This window comes from Nuphar pumila, chromosome 10, assembly GCF_984573655.1.
Source record: "Nuphar pumila chromosome 10, dmNupPumi1.hap1.1, whole genome shotgun sequence".
Taxonomy (NCBI): Eukaryota; Viridiplantae; Streptophyta; class Magnoliopsida; order Nymphaeales; family Nymphaeaceae; genus Nuphar; species Nuphar pumila.
This window is the reverse complement of record NC_143258.1, coordinates 56,381,921-56,386,579: the sequence shown is the minus strand read 5'-3', so window position 1 is coordinate 56,386,579 and position 4,659 is coordinate 56,381,921.

Below are 4,659 nucleotides of genomic sequence, written 5' to 3'. Positions count from 1 at the left end.
AAAAGTAAGCTCGTCTCTAAGATATGCACATACGTGGTTCTAAACCTAAATGCAAGCAAACACTAGGCAATAAAGCGAATACTAATATTACGCCGTTCCCCGGCAACGGCGCCAAAAATTTGATGTCTTCTTTTAAATCGTTGTAATTTTGAAAAGATTTTTATATGAAAAACATGTGAAAACCAGACATCAAATAATAAAAACCGGTTCTCACTAGTGGATGAGACCGGGTCGAACTCAGGGAACGGGAATATTTCGTATTCAAGTACATAAATCTAAACTAATCTTTATTGCCGAATTATTTGAAATGTAAAATGTTCAAGAAAAGTAAAAACAACTAACTATTACAACAAATGAATACCCTTCGCAGAGGGCGTAAAGTGCAATATTTACAAACCCAATTAAATTCCTAATTCTAAACTGAAAAGTAAAAATCTTCTATCTTCGTACTTCGTGTCATGTAATCGCTTCTGCTCCACTCCTGTGCTATCCTGCACAAGTCAAAAGACACGAGCAGTACACGAGATAAAAGTAAAAATTATACTAAACAAAGTACACTAAAAAATTCTGAAAGATATCATGAAAGGAAGCTAATGACAATTCAGACTATATTAAACTAATAACAACTAGCTAATTAATTCTAAGACTAAAAATAGTATATAAAAAAAAAACTAACTAACATCATATTTCTTTACTAAGTAAACTAATTACTGATTAGCTAAGTATTCTAACTACAAAGCAATTACTATTGCTAATTATTTCAAATCAACTAATTAAACCTAAATTCAAAACAACTAAGTAAAAGTAGTTACTAATTAACTAGTAACATATGAAGATGCCGATAATATGATAATCAAGAAACCAGTCATCAACCCAATTATTCCTTGTACAAAATAATCAATAATCAGCTAAGAACAATTGAGTAGATCTGAGTTCAGATATTGTTGAGAAATTGGATGTCAACTGATAATCTGATTAATCAAGAATCCAGTAGCTTAGACAGAGCAATTATTCATTCTATCAAGTACTCTTTAACAATACTCAAACTAACATCATTAGACATTAATCCTTCAGAACTCAGGTTCAGAATTCTCAAGCCTTCAATCAATATTCAAATTAGCCAGTTCTCAAAAATCAATGGCTTGATCAAGAACAAACATCCGATCGATGCCACATATTAATCCATTATTGTTCAAATAATATTCACCAGAGATTATTAAAAAGCCATACTTACCGGAGATCTGTGAACAAACTTATATACTCGATTATTTAAACTCAATCAATCGGAATTACAATGATCTTCAGTTAGATCAGGCATCACACAATCTCAACAAACTGGATTCTATCTAATCATTCGGTTGATTAGAATCAGGCATTCAATTGATCAATCGATCAATCGATCAGATTTTCATATTCAATCGCTGGAAAACAGCAAACAAAACCCACGGCCAGAGGTACTTTCAATTGTCGATGGATCCAGTAAAAAAAACACGATTCTGATTTATAATCATAGGATACAACAAAACATTTGATTTCTATTCACTTGACTTTGCTGAAATTTAAATTTTATTCACCTGGCTACCGTAATACTATGCTTCAGATGCCTCTAATAGCTGCCGGATTCCAGCAGATACCGACCATAATTCCAATCGGCATTAGTTCACTCCACAGGTTGATTTCTTCCGTTCAGATGACTGTAGGAATTAGAAGATTCAATGTGCCGAATTCTGGCAGAGATTCATCCGATTGCCCGGCAGATCTCTATTGATCACCAGAACTCTTTTGCAGATATATTTTTTTCGTTTTTCAATTTTTCTCTTTTTATTTTGGTTTTAAAGTTATAGCAGCAACAAGATAAAAAGATCTGAAGAAGATTAAGAAGAAGAAGAAGAAGTTCTGAAGAAGAAGAAGAAGAAGAAGTTCTGAAAACTCACCGTGAACCTTAGAGGGGTTAGGAAAGAGTTGACCCCCTCCTGTACACCATCTCCGGATTAAAGACACCTCCACCTAAAACGAGAGAGAGAAATAGGGAGAAAGAGAAGAAGAAGAGAAGAATGAGGTGGAGGGGAAGGGTTAGGAAAGAGGGAGAGGCGCACAGAGGAAGACCCTTTTGAAAATTCCCCTTCGTGGGTTTTTAAAGAGCAAACTGGTTTGTTAAACCGGTTTGTTATTATTTTTTCAAAAATTAAAAGAAAAGCTACAAGAAAAAAATTATTTGCTAAAAAACTCATTTGATTTAAAAATATAACTACCCTACTATTTTTATAACTATTTATATTTAATTAAATTTTTTTTCTTTTCTATAAGGAAGACTAAAACAATTTTAGTAACAATATCAAAATGTATACTAAATTGCAAAAGAAAGCTATTTTTCTCTATTTTCTCTATTTTTTTATTTTTTATTAAAATGCTGTATCCTAGCATATAAATGGGTTTTTTAATTGATTTTAATATGAAATCATGCATGTTTTTATGTAAAATTTACCTAAAATCTATGCATGATCAGCTACTCCCTCTATTGGAGTAATGTGGCCCACTAACACGCGAGGTCTCATCCCTAAGACCAAGCGATCCCCGCCGACCCATATCGGCGGTATGTTTCATTTGGCATTCGTTGGCGGAATGCCCTTCTTCACCACAATATTGGCAGTCTTGTACCTCATATGGGCACACCCACTCATCGTGCATAATCCCGCAATGATAGCAGTAGCCTCGTGAGTCGTGAGTTGTCATCTATACAAAGATGCACCCAGATCAGAACAAGAAGTGTAAAATATACTTACAGCGCGATATGGTGGACAAGACGGATCTCGAACTAGGTTTCTCAGACTCTTGCTTTGATACCAATTCTATAACGCCCCAGATTTTCAAAACAAAGCTTAGTTAAAATTTTCATGATTTCTTTTTTTTTTCTTTGCAGCGGAACTTAGAAAAGCTTTTAGCAGCGGAATCAGACGATAATGAGTCATCGGTTTTAGAAAACTCTGAGCACGTTGCAGGTATGTGGCCAAGCAACTCATTGACCACCAAAGTGTTCCATTTTATCGAAAACACATGTTTATTACAACACTACTGCTTAGAAAAAAGCAGTGTGGGTTCAAAAAAAGGAAGCAGTACAACTCTGTCTAGAGAAACCCTGGAACTCGATGCTGCCTTGCTCTGCATATCGCCACGCAGGTACAACACCTGAAATCCCCATTAAACGGGGTCAGAACCACTGATGGTCTGGTAAGTAAGCAAACACCTATCTATTCAACTCAAGTAAATGCATGGACCACTCAGGGTCGCAGTTCGTAATACGACGCTCAAGCCTCCATGACTTAGCGTATATCGCAAGAGCCTCCTCAAGGCTATGAGTTGAACATCCACGCAAGTCTTCATGACTTCGCATAAGCCTCTTCAGGACTGTGAGTTAGAATAACCGCTTAAGTCTTTACGACTTAGCTTTGACCTCTTCAGGGTCACGAATGGATGTCTAGCTCAAGTCTTCATACTTGGCACATCCGTATCCCATGCATCTAAGGACAGCTCCTCAAGCTTAGCTTAGTCATGTGGATACAACACAGGTCTTTGCTCAGTCGATCCAGTAGTATACCGAACATGACACCTTCACAAAGGTTATGCAGAACTGACTCAACAACGTACATACACGCATACATTCAAAGTATCGTTGTACCTAAGCTAATGATTTGTTTCGATAAATGCACCTCCCCCTAGGCTTAGGGGACTCATATCTGGGCGACAACGCGACGATCTGGGGGTTGATTATTCTATGTATTTTAGATACCCCAGAGGCCTGTTGACCCCATCCCCCTAGTAGGACGGTACAACATATCAGAAGAGATCCTTACTAGGTATCCGAATGCATTCTGCTACTGCAGTAGTTGGGTTCAATCCTTAGATATTTAAGGATAACCACGACCTCCATACCTCTGAGTGCGGAGGCCATCAATGAACTCTATCAGGTTCGGGTGAAATATATGTCACTCAAGGTTGCGCCATCACCGTCTTCCTCGGTGAGAAATTCTGAAAGGGGCCTGCCGGTCTTACAATTACTTGACGAACATTGCATGCCTATAGGTCAGCCTTTGAGAAGTATGTACCCGACCCCAATCAACCACACAGTTTTTACCGTGGAACAAAGGTTTTATTCATATGCATGCTTAACTCTGCTCTCGGCACTTCGGCCTTGACGAGCACTTCACCTCTTTCGGTGGAAACAACACACTCCGGCTCAGTGGCCCTTACGAGTCTGGTTGTCTGATAATTCTTAATGAGCATGCACATGACTCGATCTCTATAGATCGGCTACTCGGCGTATTTTTACGCAACGAGCTCAGGACCTCGTCAAGGCGCTACCACTACCTTGGCGCAACGACTCTTACAAGTATGGTGCCCTTGCAGGTGTCAAGGAGATGAGTCATTCTGACGTCGTTCCAACAAACGGCATCGTTGTGCCACTTAACTTGTTCTGGCAGCTCTTTTGCCAACCATTCTATCAGCACCTCCTCTGCTCTACCGGCAGTGGTGTGATGAACCTTTCTATATTATAGAAGGCGTTCCATAAACTGGGTAGCACTCCTGCTACATTCTTTCTGATCTATTCTTAGCTTCTTCCGGAATTTCAGCAGCACTTCCTCTCTTTAACGTTGAAAGCGT